Source organism: Mobula hypostoma, chromosome X2, assembly GCF_963921235.1.
Source record: "Mobula hypostoma chromosome X2, sMobHyp1.1, whole genome shotgun sequence".
In the NCBI taxonomy this organism is placed as follows: Eukaryota; Metazoa; Chordata; class Chondrichthyes; order Myliobatiformes; family Myliobatidae; genus Mobula; species Mobula hypostoma.
In genome coordinates this window covers 985,001-1,003,111 of record NC_086129.1, presented here as the reverse complement: position 1 = coordinate 1,003,111, position 18,111 = coordinate 985,001, and positions in this window count along the sequence as shown.

Here is an 18,111-nt window from a genome sequence, read left to right as displayed (position 1 = left end):
ATTGTACTCCATCTGTCAGACCCTTGTCTGCTCATTTAACCTATTCATATCTCTCAGTACACTCTCCGTATCTTCCGCACAATTTGCTCCTCCGCTCAGTTTAGTGTCATCTGCAAACTTCGATACGCTACACTCGGTCCCCTCTTCCAGATCGTTAATGTATATTGTGTATAGTCGCGGGCCCAGCACTGCGGCTCACCGCTGTCACAGCCGATTGCCAACCAGAGAAACACTCTCTGCAACTCACTTCTGGTTCCAACACTGGGTGATTTTCAGATTAGACAGTGACAGTGTTTCAGTGTTGTTATTATGGTCCTGGTTATAAATGAGCCACAATTCCCCTGGTCGTCCTCACAGAGGAGCACAGAAATGAGTCTTGTCAAATTGCCTGGGTCTTTCAATTGAGACGCAAAACCATTTGAAACCTTGAATAGCTCTCCAGCATTAATACGATCGGCGGCGTTTTGCAAACTGGAAGGAAATATCCCCAGCCTTAGCTGGGGAATCGGAAGCAGGATTAATATCAGCGGGGTACGTGGTGAAATTTGTTGTTTTGCGTGTCAGCGGTACCTGGCAAAACATAATAACAAAAACTACCAATAACAGTCGGAAATATATATTTTTAAATCAAATAAGTACTGCAAAAATGAGAGCAAAAGGAAATTGGGGTAGGGTTAAACATAGAACATAGAAATCGACAGCACATTACAGGCCCTTCGGCCCACAATGTTGTGCTGACTACGTAACCGACTCTAGAAACTGCCTGGAATTTCTCTACCCAATAGCCCTCTATTTTTCTAAGCTCCATGTACCTGTCTGAGAGGCTCTTAAAGGACCCTATCATATCCGCCTCCACCACCGTCACCAGCAGTGCATTCCACACACCCACCACTCTCTGTGAAAAACTTGCCCCTGACATCCCCTGGGTACCTATTTCCAAGCACCTTAAAACTGTGCCCCTCTCCCCCATGTTAGCCATTTCAGCCCTGGGGGAAAAAGCCTCTGACTGTCCACACGATCAATGCCCCACATCATCTTTCTTTCATTCTTTTTAAATCTTTTTATCAGTTTTTCAAAATTATAAACTCAATAACAAAGTTGGTACAAAGAGATTGGAAAAAATGTTCATCGGTATATATAAAATGAATTTTAAGTAACATGGAAATAAAAGACTTCCAAACTCATAATGAGATGAAACATTAACAAAGAAATAAAAAGAAAAAAAATATAAACAAAAAAAAACAAAAGAAAAAGAGAAAAAAAAACCCAAAAAAAGGCAAAACAGGGCTAGACCAACAACTTGTATCAGACTCGATCAATAAAGTCGTTAACTCCGCTCCTCTCATCATATAATTTTATAAAAAAGATTCAGAAAGGTCAGATTACATCATATGAAAGTGTTGCATAAAAGGTTTCCAAGTATCTTGAAATTTAACCGAAGGGTCAAAAATATCACTTCTAATTTTTTCTAAATTTAAACTTAATATGGTTTGAGAAAACCATTGGAACGTAGTTGGAGGATTAGTTTCCTTCCAGTTCAACAAAATAGATCTTCTCGCCATTAAAGTAACACAAGCTATCATTTGAGAAGCTGAAGAAGACACTCATCACCTTACACACCTCTATCAGGTCACCTTTCGTCCTCCGTCGCTCCAGGGAGAAAAGGCCGAGTTCACTCAACCCATTCTCATAAGGCACGCCCTCCAATCCAGGTAACATCCTTGTAAATCTCCTTGTGTTAATGGCTTTAATGTCCATTCAGAAATCGGATGGCAGAGGGGAAGAAGCTGTTCCTGAATCGCTGAGTGTGTGTCTTCAGGCTCCTGTACCTCCTCCCTAATGGTAGTAATGAGATGGGGGCACATTCCTGAATGATGGTGAGATGGTGAGACAGTGAGGTAGTGTTCATGGGTTCAATGTCCATTCAGAAATCAGATGGCAGAGGGGAAGAAGCTGTTCCTGAATCGCTGAGTGTGTGTCTTCAGGCTCCTGTACCTCCTCCCTGATGGTCACAATGAGAAGAGAACATGTCCTGGGTGATGGGGGTCAGTAATGATGGGTGTATCTCCTGTACCTCCTTCCTGATGGTCACAATGAGAAGAGGACATGTCCTGGGTGATGGGGGTCAGTAATGATGGGTGTATCTCCTGTACCTCCTCCCTGATGGTCACAATGAGAAGAGGACATGTCCTGGGTGATGGGGGTCAGTAATGATGGGTGTATCTCCTGTACCTCCTCCCTGATGGTCACAATGAGAAGAGGACATGTCCTGGGTGATGGGGGTCAGTAATGATGGGTGTATCTCCTGTACCTCCTCCCTGATGGTCACAATGAGAAGAGGACATGTCCTGGGTGATGGGGGTCAGTAATGATGGGTGTATCTCCTGTACCTCCTCCCTGATGGTCACAATGAGAAGAGGACATGTCCTGGGTGATGGGGGTCAGTAATGATGGATGTATCTCCTGTACCTCCTCCCTGATGGTCACAATGAGAAGAGGACATGTCCTGGGCGATGGGGGTCAGTAATGATGGATGTATCTCCATTACCCCCTCCCTGATGGTCACAATGAGAAGAGGGCACGTCCTGGGTGATGGTGAGACAGTGAGGATGTGTTCATGGTTTCGATGTCCATTCAGAAATCGGATGGTGGAGGGGAAGAAGCTGTTCCTGAATCATTGAGTGTGTGTCTTCAGTCTGCTGTACCTTCTCCCTGAAGGTAGCAATGAGAAGAGGGCACATTCTGGGTGGTGGGGGGTCCTTAATGATGGACGCTCCCTTTCTGAGGAGTCACCCTTTGAAGATGTCCTCGATGCTGGGGAGGCGATATACTATAAGATCGGCCCGTCCGCGCCGATCGAGTGAACGGCTGCCATCGTGCTTTCTAATCGGCGAAATTCACACCGTCCGATCCAAAACCTGACTACCCCCCCGGCTGAATAGAAAAATGGGGTGTCTGAGGTTTTATCTGTGAGGTGCTGAACTCAAAACGTTTGCAGTGTGTCCTTATGTTGGAGCTTGCCTTAACTTGGGAAGCAACACTGAAATTAAAATCATTGCCGACAATGCCATCCAGTGCGCACAAAATGCTGGAGGAACTCAGCAGGCCAGGCAGCATCTACGGAGAGGAGTAAACAGTCAGCGTTTCCGGCCGAGACCCTTCATCAGGTCTGGAAAAAAATGAAGGTGAAGAGTCAGAGTAAGAAGGTGGGGGGAGGGGAGAAGGACACTCAAGCTGATAGGTGGAACTTGGGGGGGACGGAGGGGTGAAGTAAAGAGCTGGAGGGTCGATTGGTGGGAGAGATAAAGGGCTGGGAACAGGGGAATCTGATAGGAGAGGACAGAAGGCCGTGGGAGAAAGGGAAGGGGGAGCAGCACTGGAGGGAGGTGATGGGCAGGTAAGGAGATAAGATGAGAGAGGGAAACGGGAAATGGGAATGTGGAATGGTGAAGGGGGAGGGGGCAATTACTAGAAGTTCAAGAAATCGATGTTCATGCCATCAGGTTGGAGGCTACCCAGACGGAATATAAGGTGTTACTCCCCCAACCTGAGTGTGGCCTTATCGCGACGGTGGAGGAGGCCGTGGACTGATATTTTGGAATGGGAATGGGAAGCGGAAGTAAAATGGGTGGCCTCTTTTTCTGGCGGATGAAGCAGTCTCCCTATCTGTGTCCAGTCTCACCGATATACAGGAGGCCACACCGGGAGCACCGAACACTGTAGGTGACCCCCAACAGCCTCACCAGTGAAGTGTCACCTCACCTGGAAGGACTGTTTGGGGCCCTCAATGGTAGCGAGGGAGGAGGCGTAGGGGCAGGTGTAGCACTTGTTCCGCTTGCAAGGGTAAGTGCCAGGAGGGAGATCAGTGGGGAGGGACGAACGGACAAGGGAGTCGCGTAGAGAGCGATAGTTGGAGGCAGGGGAAGTCAAGGACACGACCCACCCAGCCAAAACACTTTTTGTCCCTCTTCCCTCCGGGAGAAGGCTCAGGAGCTTGAAGACTCATATGGCCAGATTTGGGAACAGCTTCTTTCCAGCTGTGATAAGACTGCTGAACAGATCCTGACCCGGATCTGGGCCGTACCCTCCAAATATCCGGACCTGCCTCTCGGTTTTTTTGCACTACCTTACTTTCCATTTTTCTATTTTCTATTTATGATTTATAATTTAAATTTCTAATATTTACTATCGATTTGTACTCCAGGGATCAGGAAGTGCAGAATCAAATATCGCTGTGATGATTGTACGTTCTGGTATCAACTGTTTGGCGACAAGAAAGTATAAAGTATGTCTTCAGGCTCCTTGATGGTAACAATGAGAAGAGGACATGTCCTGGGTGATGGGGGTCAGTAATGATGGATGTATCTCCTGTACCTCCTCCTTGATGGTCACAATGAGAAGAGGACATGTCCTGGGTGATGGGGTGGATGTATCTCCTGTACCTCCCCCCTGATGGTCACAATGAGAAGAGGACATATCCTGGGTGATGGGGGTCAGTAATGATGGATGTATCTCCTGTACCTCCTCCCTGATGGTCACAATGAGAAGAGGACATATCCTGGGTGATGGGGGTCAGTAATGATGGATGTATCTCCATTACCCACTCTCTAATGGTCACAATGAGAAGAGGACATGTCCTCAGTGATGGCGGTCAGTAATGATGGATGTATCTCCTGTACCTCCTCCTTGATGGTCACAATGAGAAGAGGACATGTCCTGGGTGATGGGGTGGATGTATCTCCTGTACCTCCCCCCTGATGGTCACAATGAGAAGAGGACATATCCTGGGTGATGGGGGTCAGTAATGATGGATGTATCTCCTGTACCTCCTCCCTGATGGTCACAATGAGAAGAGGACATATCCTGGGTGATGGGGGTCAGTAATGATGGATGTATCTCCATTACCCTCTCCCTGATGGTCACAATGAGAAGAGGACATGTCCTGGGTGATGGGGGTCAGTAATGATGGATGTATCTCCATTACCCCCTCCCTGATGCTCACAATGAGAAGAGGGCATGCCCTGGGTGATGGGGGTCAGTAATGATGGATGTATCTCCTGTACCCCCTCCCTGATGGTCACAATGAGAAGAGGACATGTCCTGGGTGATGGGGGTCAGTAATGATGGATGTATCTCCTGTACCTCCTCCCTGATGGTCACAATGAGAAGAGGACATGTCCTGGGTGATGGGGGTCAGTAATGATGGATGTATCTCCTGTACCTCCTCCCTGATGGTCACAATGAGAAGAGGACACGTCCTGGGTGATGGTGAGACAGTGAGGTAGTGTTCATGGGTTCAATATCCATTCAGAAATCTGATGGCGGAGGGGAAGAAGCTGTTTCTGAATCGTTGAGTGTGTGTCTTCAGGCTCCTGTACCTCCTCCCTGATGGTCACAATGAGAAGAGGGCATGTCCTGGGTGATGGTGAGACAGTGAGGTAGTGTTCATGGGTTCAATGTCCATTCAGAAATCTGATGGCGGAGGGGAAGAAGCTGTTCCTGAATCGTTGAGTGTGGGTCTTCAGGCTCCTGTCATTGCTGCCACGCGATTGGCTGGTTAGATATTTGCATCAACGGGCTGTATTTAACTGAGACTATTTCTGTAGAACGGAGTAGAATTTCAGAACATGGTGAAGGACCTTTGGGTGTACGGGGTGCGGAGAGTAGTGGGGTGGTAGATTAAGGCAAGAGGAACCCAATCCCTGCTGTCTCCAACAACTCCCTCCCCTGTCTCAATCTTTCTGATTCTGACACCGATGTTGTCCAAGGGAAGGGCATTAGGACCCATACAGCTTGGCACCGGTGTCGTCGCGGGGCACTGTGTGGTTAAGTGCCTTGCTCAAGGACACAACACTTTCCCTCGGCTGGGGCTCGAACTCACAACCTTCAGGTCGCTAGTCCAATGCCTTAACCACTTGGCCACCTGGTTAGTATGCAACCGTGATATTCGACTTCCTCACAGACGGTCACGAAACAAAGACCCAAACATGGAACCCGTTCTGAGAGAAAGATCAAACCCTCGGCAGAGAGAAGAAGTGAGGGAAAGCACAGGGAGGAAACACAAAATCGAAACAGTCTGGGCTTGTCCAGTCCAGCGCAGTTCCAGTCCCATCCGGTTCTGTGTCGATCGGTATCTGCAGGCCGTCCGATCAAAGTCGCCCAAAACAGCAGCCCGAGAAGACAAAGGGACACCTCATAACGTGAGCTGCAGAGTCCAATCCACAAACCGTGTTGACTGAACTTTGACCACGACCCCGGACCCCAGCACTTGCTCCCAGACTGACGGGGTGGGGGAGAGAGAGGGGGAGAGAGACAGAGGGATGGAGAGAGTGGGAGAGAGTAAAGAGAGAGGGAGGCCTCGATGATTTCAATCTACCCCGGTGCTTTAATCGGCAAGAGATGGAGCCAATCATGGGCTGAATTTTAAATGGACACCCCTCTATTCTGAGGCTGTACCCTCTGGTCCTAGTCTCCCCCACTATAGGAAACATCCCCTCCTCATCCACTCTATCTGTGCCCTCTGGTCCTAGTCTCCCCCACTATAGGAAACATCCTCTCCACACCCACTCTATCTGTGCCCTCTGGTCCTAGTCTCCCCCACTATAGGAAACATCCTCTCCACATCCACTCTATCTGTGCCCTCTGGTCCTAGTCTCCCCCACTATAGGAAACATCCTCTCCACATCCACTCTATCTGTGCCCTCTGGTCCTAGACTCCCCCACTATAGGAAACATCCTCTCCACATCCACTCTATCTGTGCCCTCTGGTCCTAGACTCCCCCACTATAGGAAACATCCTCTCCACACCCACTCTATCTGTGTCCTCTGGTCCTAGACTCCCCCACCACAGGAAACATCCTCTCCACACCCACTCTATCTGTGTCCTCTGGTCCTAGACTCCCCCACTATAGGAAACATCCTCTCCACATCCACTCTATCTGTGTCCTCTAGTCCTAGACTCCCCCACTATAGGAAACATCCTCTCCACATCCACTCTATCTGTGTCCTCTGGTCCTAGACTCCCCAACTATAGGAAACATCCTCTCCACATCCACTCTGTCTGTGCCCTCTGGTCCTAGACTCCCCCACTATAGGAAACATCCTCTCCACATCCACTATATCTGTGCCCTCTGGTCCTAGACTCCCCCACCATAGGAAACATCCTCTCCACACCCACTCTATCTGTGCCCTCTGGTCCTAGACTCCCCCACTATAGGAAACATCCTCTCCACACCCACTCTATCTGTGTCCTCTGGTCCTAGACTCCCCCACCATAGGAAACATCCTCTCCACACCCATTCTATCCATGCTCCCTGGTCCTAGACTCACGCACTACAGGAAAGATCCTCTGCGCATCCACTCTATCAAGGCCTTTCAATATTCAAGTATTGAAGTCTTCCTTGAAGGATTCAGATTCATAGTAACTTATCTGTCACATCTGCATGGAAACACACACTCGGTGCCCACTTTAACAGGAACCTCCTGTACCTAGTAAAGTATGTTCATGGTCTTCTGCTGCTGTAGCCGGTCCAGTTCAAGGTCCGATGTGTTGTGCGTTCAGAGATACTCTTCTGCACACCGTTGTTGGAACATGAGGTTATTTGAGTTACTGTCACCTTCCTGTCACCTTGAACCGGTCTGGCCATTCTCCTCTGACCTCTCTCGTTAATGAGGTGTGCGGTAATGACACACAGAATTCCTGAGTGCTCGGAGAAGATCCACACACACACACACACACAAGAGTAGCTGTCGCCCCGGGAGATGATGTTCTTGAGAAATTGGCAGCTGACCCACCTGAACCCTCCTGGTCCTCTGGAGAGATTCATCCTGAATCCTATCACTCCCCGCTGCTGGGCTGGAGCCCAGGTTCTGTCCCCGTTGAGTCAGGAACGTTGTGTATAATATCTGCAGGCATGGCAGTCGATTTAAGCCTGGTACTTCGGGAGATGCTTTGCCTCTGCCTGGCCCACAAGAATCCGCTCGGTACCTCGTCGTAACCTAACTGCAGGAATCTCCCAGGATAGAAGCTAATCATGGGCAAGGGCTGCTGCAACTTCTGCCCCTCAGGAAAATCGTCCGTGAAAGCTTTGAAAAATCTATACATTATTAAAATTCTCATTCTGTTTTACTGTTTGCCTGTTTGTGCCCTGAAATTAGCCCAAACGGTGCATTAAAGCGGCACTTTTTCTGACTAAATGGACTTGAAATGCACTAACTTACAGAATGCATGCTAAGGTCAGGGTTATATTTGTATAAAATTGCTCACTCGTCAACAGAGCCCGCTTTCCACACTAGATTGCAGCTTTCATGGAAACCGCGACGCGATACCACGACGCATGAGCACGGTCAGCCTCAGCAGCGACACCAACCGCAGCAAAGGGGCAGGGCCGCTCTATTTCGAGTGATGACGTTCTGCTAATCACCATCAGCATGTGCAGGATTGGGACAGATCAAACTGCCACCCATCAATAAGAGATAATTAAATCTTATTGTAATGACGTACTTCGAGACACCCATAAAACCCTTTGCTGCAGTCAAAGGACAGCGGTGACTATATCACATCCGTTTAGGAGAGTGCCAACCACATCATCAAGAGAAATTAGCATCCTGGAGGCTTTGGTGCTACTGCTTCGTATCTTCTATATAGTATTAAGGTAAAAAAATTATGGTCAGCCTAATTATGCCGCGTGGAAAGAGAAGGGGGGCATTATGGTCAAGAGATGATGCCAAACGTCGTCGAGCAGCGGCAAGGAGAGGGAGAGAACAAGAATCGGATGAGGCCGGGGCCGCACGACTCCAGGATCAAAGAGTCAGGACAAAAAAGGATGAGAGAAGAAGAGACAGAGGAGGAGAGGCGTGCACGCCTCCAAAATGACAACTACAGGCACAGAAGGAGGTGAGATCAAGAATCGGATCAGGCCAGGGCCGCACGACTCCGGGATCAGAAAGAAAGAACAAATGGTAGAAGAGACGAAGAGGTGAAGGGTGAAAGGGCTGCGCACCTCCAGAATGACAAAAACAGGCAGAGAAGGAGGAGAGAGGAAGAGACAGAGGAGCTGAGAAATGCACATCTCCAGGCTCAGAGACAAAGAACAAACAGCAGAACTGTTCTCGAGGAATCCTATCTTGGTTCCTCTCCATGAAATGATTCAAAAAATAAACTTCACGTGCATTAGACGCTTTCCTGGAATCATGAGAGAATACTGTTCCTTCAATGCCGTAAGTGATGGAGCTAACACCACTCATTTTCCAACAGAATTCCTTGATTCGGTCGAACTCTCTGGATTGCCACCACATAAACTGGAATTGAAGAGGGGATCTCCCATCATTTCAACGAGGAACTTGGATCCACCAAGGCTTTGCAATGGGACCCGAATGATGGTGGAAGAACTGCACGTCAATCTCATCGTAGCAAAGATAAACACTGGTGCGTTCAAAAATGACATTGTCATGATCCCAAGAATTACTCTCAGTTTATCAGAAGGGGAGGATGTCCCTCTTCAGGGGAGCCAGTTCCCGATAGAGTCATGCTTTGCTATGACTATACATAAGACGCAGGTTTCTGATGCATACAGGAGCTTTGGGATTACCACTGCTTTGCACACTAACATTTTGGTGTCTATTCGGATGTCACGATCATAAAAGACTCTTGTTTGGAGACGTCCAAAAGCTGTTCCAGCGCATTTAAGACGACATTGGATCTCGTCATTAAGGTCGACACTGGAGGAGACGTGACTTCCAAGATAGGACATCTGAAGGCACTTGAAAAGTTCCATCGACGCTGTCTTCGAAACATCTTAAATATCAGCTGGGAAGATAGAAGAACCAACGTCAGTGTGCTAAATGAAGCAAAATCAACAAGCATTGAAGCCTACGTCATCAAGAACCAACTAGGATGGAGCGGTAATGTTGTTTGGATGAAAGACAAACGTCTGCCGAAACAAATCTTCTACTCCCAGCTTAAAGAAGGCAAACGTAAAAGAGGCGGACGACAGAAGAGATTCAGAGACATCTCAAAAGCCAACATGAAGAAATGCAACATCGACATCAACAATTGGGAAACCAATGCCAACGGCAGGAAACTCTCTGGCAAGCCATCATCCGAGAAGGAACAGCAACTTTCGAAGCCAACAGATGTGCAGAATTAGAAGAAAAGAGAAGAAAATGGAAAGAGAAGCAGCAACAACCAAAGCCCAACCTGCCGTCTGGAACTACCTGTCCTGAATACGGAAGAATTTTCAAAGCCAAGATTGGACTCATAAGCCACTTGAGAGCCCATAAGTAGATCAACAGAACGAAGACCATCGTCCTCTACCTTGAGGGATAGCCACGATGACGACGACATAAGGCGTAAGGCCAAACCATGGAGAATGTGTTGATTTATCTGGAGAAACCGGTATTCCAGCATGGTCAGCTGTATGTGGCTTTAAGCCGGGGAATAAGAAATGAAAACGTTAGAGTATTCTTGAAGGGTGGCAGATCAATCAGAAATGTTGTCATCAAAAGTGTCCTTCGTTAAACGAGGAGGAGTTATATTTGTCTTGCTACGCGTCTTTCTTCTTTAATAAACTGAGTTTTTCTTCTTTACTTTCCAAAGCAAAGCGATAGCAATAGCTTTCAGGGAACTTTAAATGTTCATTCTGGTCACATCAGACGACACTACCTTTCTCTCAAGGGGTGCCCCAATGGGTCACCCGGTTGTCGAGTGATTCCTAAATCTGCGTGGGATCGCGTACTCAGTGGCCACTTTGTGAGGTGCCTGTCGCGTTTGTCTGTGGCCTTCAGCTGCTGTAGTCCATCCACTTCAAGGCTCGACACGTGGTGCATTCAGAGATGCTGTTCTTCACAGCACTGTTGTAATGCGTGGTTATTTGAGTTAATCACCTTTCTATCAGCTTGAACCAGTCTGGCCATTCTCCTCTGCCCTCATCATTAACAAAGTGTTTTCACCCACAGAACTGCTGCTCACTGGATATTTTCTGTTCTTTTCTCACATTGTTCTCTGTAAACTCTAGAGACTGTTGTGCGTGAAAATCCCAGGAGAACAGCAGGTTCTGAGATACTCAAACCACCCCATCTGGCACCAACAATCGTTCCACGGTCTCGTTTCTTCCCCTATTCTGATGTTCGGTCTGAACAACAACCGGACCTCTTGACCATGCCTGCATGCTTTGAACGCATTGAGTTGCCACCGCCTGATTGGCTGATCAGATACTTGCATTAACGAGCCTGGGGGCATAGGTGTACCTCATCAAGTGGCCACTGAGCGCTTGAGAAGTGTCCTTCGTGTTCACGGCTGCTGGATCCTGATGATTTGTGATCCAAAGATTCTTCGGGAGTCAAGAATGAGGCACAAAACCCGTGTGCTTGCGATTGCAGAGAGCAAAGGTTCTACACCATGGACAGACTCAATCTGGGTGGTGAAAGGAGGGTTGGGCACGGGGGACAAGCAACCTCATCCCATGAAATCCCAGAGCGACAGAAAGGCCAACTGAAGCTACAAAGACCCCATCCCTGGGAGAGGAGGGAACTTTGAAGTATGACTAGTTCCACAGGGATCTGTTCTGGGACGCCTCCACTTTGTGATTTTTTTAAAATCACCTGGATGAAGAGGTACAAGGGTGGGTTAGTAAGCTTGTTGATGACACCGAGGTTGGGAGGTGTTGTGGCTAGTCTGGAAGGCTGTCAGAGGTTACAGCGGGACATCGATAGGGTGTAGAACTGGGCTGAGAAGTGGCAGATGGAGTTCAACCCAGATAAGTGTCAGGTGGTTCATTTTGGTAGGTCAGATTTGAAGACAGAATATAGTATTAATGGTAAGACTCTTGGCAGTGTGGAGGATCTGAGAGACCTTGGGGTCTGTGTCCATAGGACACTCAAAGCTGCTGAGCAGGTTGACAGTGTTATTATAATGATTATGATTATGATTATGAGGACACGCAGTCCTCTTTTATTGTCATTTAGTAATGCATGCATTAAGAAATGATAAAATGTTTTTCCAGAATGTTATCACGAAAACACATGACAAACCGACTTAAAAAATAACAAAAAACACATAATTATAACATATAGTTACAACAGCGCAAAGCAATACCGTAATTTGATAAGAACAGACCATGGGCATGTTAAAACTCTCAAAGTCTCTCGAAAGTCCCATCATCTCACGCAGACGGTGAACCTCCAGCACCGCCAACTTGCCGATGCAGCATCCGACCACAGTCCGACTCCGAGTCCGTCCGAAAACTCCGAGCCTCTGACACCGAGCACCGAGCACCGAGCACCATCTCTGCCGAGCGCTTCGACCCCGGCCTCGGCAACAGGCAATAGGCAAGGCCGAGGATTTGAGCAGCGGCAGAGAAGCGGGCATTTCAGAAGTTACTCCAGATGTTCCTCTGCAATTCTCACGTCTGTCTCCATCAAATCCGGATTGTGCACGGCCCCTAGTTACACAATACGATATTCATTCGGAAAAGCCACGTGTGGTGTGTTGGCGTTCATCAACTGTAGGATTGAGTTCAAGACCCGTGAGGTAATGTTACAGCTATGTGAGACCACTTGGTCAGACCCCACTTGGAGTACTGTGTTCAGTTCTGGTCACCTCATTACAGGAACGTGTGGAAACTATAGAAAGGACCATTTAGCCATTTAGCCATCATGCTAGCCAGTTCAGCCCCGGGAAAAAGCCTCTGCCTAGCCACACAATCAATGCCTCTCATCATCTTATACAATTCTATCAGGTCACCTCTCATCCTCCGTCACTCCAAGGAGAGAAGGCCAAGTTTACTCAACCTATTCTCATAAGGCACGCTCCCCAATCCAGGCAGGGGAAGGGAGGGAACGTCAACTCAGACCGTGAGGGGCCTGCGTCGGGCATTTTCATGCCTCACAGATTGGAAGTCTGTGTGGGGCGCCACTCCTCGCACAGGCACTAGAGTAATGTGTGATTAAGTGCCTTGCTCAAGGGCACAAACACGCTGCCACAGCTGAGGCTCGAACTAGCGACCTTGGGGTAACTAGACGAACTCCTTAACCACTTGGCCACGTGCCCAACACACGTTGTATACAGTTGTATGGCTGCAGGGAAACAAATAATAGATTGCGAGCAGCCAAATATGGTGAGACCAGCTTCCAAGGGGAAGGATCTTTTATAGGTCTCTGAGTACCAGTCTAATATTTTGGACCAAAATCCAGTCAGTGGTGGGCAAAACCAAAAGGTGTGTGACAACGTGGCTTCTGTCAACCTGCACGGCAGCTTTGAGTGTCCTAAGGACTCAGACCCCAAGGTCCCTCTGATCCTCCACATTGCCATTAATGCCATATATTCTGCCATTATATTTGACCTACCTTTGTGAATCCGTCTTTTTTTCTCTCTCACTAATGGGAAAGCAGCATCAGAGGATTGCAGCAGCTAAAAAAAAATTATCCAGAGAATATTAACTGTTGCTGAAGAACTTTCAGTTCAATATCTGATCATTACCACTAAATGCTCCAGTCCCTTCTACCAAAGCTCCCTCTGAAAAAAAAAGATCAATATTAAACACTTTAAAAATGCACTGCTGTTTGCAGGTTGGCCGCGTGTTCTCTCTGAGACACCAGTTCAGATAAAACCCTACTTTTCTCTGATGCCAGTTCTTACGTTAGAATGAGATGGTTTCGAGGAACTGCAGTTAATTTCTTCAGTGGGAGAACTTTATGAATCAAAGGACAATTAGGTGCCTTGTTAGGTGATTTATTTGTGTTAAGATGTAACTACAGTTCTCCGAAGGGGCAAGACGTTTCAAGTCCTTAAGCTGCAGGAATCAATAGGCATGGTCGTCAGCCAGCACAGATCATCATTAGAGTCAAATGGATGAACAGACAGAGGCTCAGGGCAGAGTGACACTTGTGGGTTTTATTTCACGCTCTCTCCTCTCCATCTGAGGGCATTAACTCTCTCTTTCCGCTTTAATCTGCTGTGTGAGCTGCCAATCAAAAAGGGCCAGGCCGTGCTTCGAATTGCTGGGCGCCTGACCCGTCAGGCGTAGCTGCTCTCTCATTATTTTCAGCGGCACGAGCCCGGAATTTACATGAAAATGCGCTCCTTGGTCCGAGGGTCAACTCTCTCCTCGCTGCCTGATGCGGGAAAAAAGCACCTCGGGGAAAGGGAAGAAATAAAAATCGTCTGTTTCTTGACACCTCCCTCTCCCCTCAGTGGAGCAAGTCGAGTTTATTGCCGTTTAACTCTGTAAATGTGTACCATCAAACAAGACAACGCTTCTCCGGGCCGGGGTGTAAAGCACAGGAGTACACGCGACACACAAGCGTAACCCACAGGTTGGGCTAGCGGCTTAATGGAGCGGAAGACGGCCCCTGGCCCAGCCAAACTTGAGAAATTTCGTTTGGGTGGATGCTGCGTAATGAGATGCAAAGCAGAACCACGGAATAACAAACAGCACACAATATGCAAGTAAACAATTGAGCTTTATAATTCTTAATTTGACTATGGGGTTAGTAAAGAAAACAAAAAAAAATGTAAAAAGGCCCATTCTCGGAAACAGTCTAATGATATCATATTTGTAAGTAGGGGCCGTGCACAGTTCTGATTTGATGGAGACAGACGTGAGAAGCACAGAGGAACATTTGGAGAAATTTCTGAAATACCCGGTTCACTGCCGCTGCTACTGTGCGATCGAGAATCTCCGGAGGGAAGGCCCCAAAATCCCCAGCTTTGCCTGCTGCTGGCGACCGAGGCCGGGGTCGAAGCGCTCGGCAGAGATGGTGCTCGGTGCTCGGTGTCAGAGGGCTGGTCGGAGGCTCGAAGTTTTCGGACGACTCAGAGTCGGACTGTGGTCGGGCATGGCAGGGAGAGTTTTCTTCCTTCTTCCTGTCTGCGTGAGGTGTGGGACTTTCGAGAGACTTTGAACTTTTTTCACCGTGACCATGGCCTGTTCTTCGTCAAGTTATGGTATTGCTTGCACTGTTGTAACTATATGTTATAATTGTGTGGTTTTTGTCAGTTTTTCAGTCTTGGTCTGTCCTGTGTTTCTGTGATATCACACCAGAGGAATATTGTATCATTTCTTAATGCATGCATTACTAAATGACAATAAAAGAGGACTGCGTGTCCTCATAATCTAATCAAATGCACAAACGTTGGAGCTCACGTTTTTCCCATCTCTTCGTTCTCCGTCGATTTTCTCCCCCGGGCGCCGTCTCCCAACCCCATTCCAAGTCCACTCCTTCCTGCAGTGTACAACTTCCCCATTCCGCTATCCTCTGCAGAACGAAAGACCGCGAAAGCTTCTCTCGCACACGCAAGAAAGAGAAGCACCTCCCCTCGCTGGCCAGCGCACATTCCAAAGGCCCCCCCCCCCACTATCTCTCGTCGCAACCCAAACACTGCCACTACAAAGAAACTACGACACTAGCAGTGAAACCTTCCCCAGGTCGTTACACACACAACACACAAATAAGTTAGGAAAGTAACAATTAAATCTACAAATGAATTAGGCAAAGTAGAGTGGGTAAATTAACGGCAACACACACAAAATGCTGGAGGAACTCAGCAGGCCAGGCGGTATCTGTGGAGAAGAGCATACAGTCGACGTTTCGGGCCGAGACCCTTCGTTCAATATTGTAAGGATCAGTAGAAATTATTGGGGGAAAATTTCAAATCCTGGACGTTCTCTCCATTCCAACATTCATTGGCAGAGGGTACAAACCACCGGAAAAGGCGGACCACCAGGGTCAACGACAGCTTTTGCCTCAATCACAGGACCCCCCCCCCCACCGCCCCCCGCCCCCGTGGAGTCGTAGAACACTACAGCACAGAAACAGGCCCTTCGGCCTATCTAGTCCATGCTGCACTGCTAATTTGCCTGGTCCCATGGACCGTAACCCTCCATTGCCCTCGCATCCCTGTAACTATCCAAATATCCTTCTTCAATGTTGAAACCAGTCTTGCATCCACCTTTTCCGCTGGGAGCTCGCCTCCCTCTGAGCAACAAAGTGACCTTTAAACACTTCACCTTTCACCCTTAGCCCATGACCTCTGGTTCTAGTCTCACCCACCCTCAGTGGAAAAAAGCCTGCTTGCATTTATCCTGCCAATACCCCTCATAAGTTTGTACGCCTCTATTAAATCTCCCCTCCTCATTCTCCTATGCTTCAGGGAGTGAAGTCCCAACCTATTTCACGTTTCCTTCGATCACAGATCGTCAAGTCCTGGCAACATCCTAGTAAGCTTTCTCTGCGCTCTTTCAAACTTATTGACGTCTTTCCTGCAGGCAGGTGACCAAATCTACCCTAGATTAGGCCTCGCCAATATCTTATACAACTTCAACATGACATCCCATCTCCTCTACTCAATACATTGTTTTGTAGGCCAATGTACCAAAAGAGTATGTAGGCTTTCTCTTTTCTCCCTCTCACTTTCCCTCTCCCCTCTCTCCCCACTCTCTCTCCCTCTCTTCTCTTTTCCCCTCTCTCAATGGTGAGTGAGGGGCTGGGGGAGGTGGGGCTGTGGTGGGAAATTCAAAATCAAAGCGGCGCGACAGATCGTAACGTCAGAACGGCGAGTGTTCGTCTCCGCCCTCGCTGTGGAAGGAGTGATATGTCTCTTTCTCTCCCTTGTTAATGTGAGGGAGAGAGAGAAGGAGGGAGAGAGAGAAAGAGAGGGAGGTAGAGAGACGGGGAGAGAGAGAGCGAGAGAGAGAGAGAGAGACAGAGAGAGAGAGGGGACAGAGAGGGAGAGAGAGAGAGAAGGAGAGAGAGAGAGAAGGAGAGAGAGAGGGAGAGAGAGAGAGAAGGAGAGAGAGAGGAGAGAGAGAGAGGGAGGGAGAGAGAGAGGGACGGGGGAGAGAGGGAGCAAGAGAGAGAGAGAAGGGGAGAGAGAGAGAGAAGGAGAGAGAGAGGGAGAGAGAGGGAGAGAGGGAGAGAAAGAGAGAGAGGGAGAGGGAGAGGGGAGAGAGAGAGAGAGAGGGAGAGAGAAGGAGAGAGAGAGAGAGAGAGAAGGAGAGAGAGAGGGAGAGAGAGAGAGAAAGAGAGAGGGGAGAGGGAGAGGGGAGAGAGAGAGAGAGAGAGCGGGGGAGAGGGAGAGGGGAGAGAGACAGACATGTTGAGGTGTTGGGATGAACCGTGCTCTCTGATGGACTGTGAAGCCCGGAATCTCTGGGGGGCTTTGCTGTTGTTCGCATGCCGGGTGCTGGAAACGCTGGTGCTTTGTGCTAGCATCAGTAGGAGGAGTGAGAGGGGAAGGGGGAGAGAGAAGGAGAGGGTGGGGGGAGGTGTGATGTTGCGGCTTGTGCACGGGAGGGGGGCAGAGGGGCTTAGAGGTTCTAAAGTGTTTTCTGTCATTCAGTCCTTAGGGGTTTTCCTTCTGCTTCGAGGCTGCTTGTGGAGAGTGAGAATTTCAGGTGGTACACCGAGTACATTCTCTGACTTTGAACAGAGCCATTGAACCAGCGAGTCACTGAAAGGTACACTTCCGTTCCAAGGCACTGAAGGAGGAGACAACCCCAGCAATTGTTCGAAAATTCCAGGCAGCTAGCGTGACGCTTTAACACACCAGCAACGGGATTTCAATCCCTGCCTCTGTCGTAAGGGGTTTGAATGTCCCCTCTGTGATTATCTGGGGACGGGAGGAGAAGATGGCAGTGCGACACAGCGCACGCACGGCCGCTCCCAATTGATATCAATATGTGTAACTGGGGGCCGTGCACAATCCTGATTTGATGGAGACAGCCGTGAGAAACATGGAGGAACATCCAGAGAAGCTTCTGGAATGCCCGCTTCGCTGCCGCTGCTACTGTGCGATCGAGAATCTCCAGAGGGAAGGCCCCAAATCCTCGGCCTTGCCTGTTGCCTGTTGCCGGGGCCACGGTCGAAGCGCTCGGCAGAGACGGTGCTCGGTGCTCATTGTCGGGGGGCTGGTCAGAGGCTCGAAGTTTTCGGACAGATCGGAGTCGGACTGTGGTCGGATGCTTCCGGGATGCTGCATCGGCAAGTTTGCGGTGCTGGAAGCTCATGGAGGGGAGAGTTTCTCCCTTCAACCGTCTGTGTGAGATGATGGGACTTTCGAGAGACTTTGGGACTTTTTTTTTACCGTGCCCACGGTCTGTTCTTCATCAAATT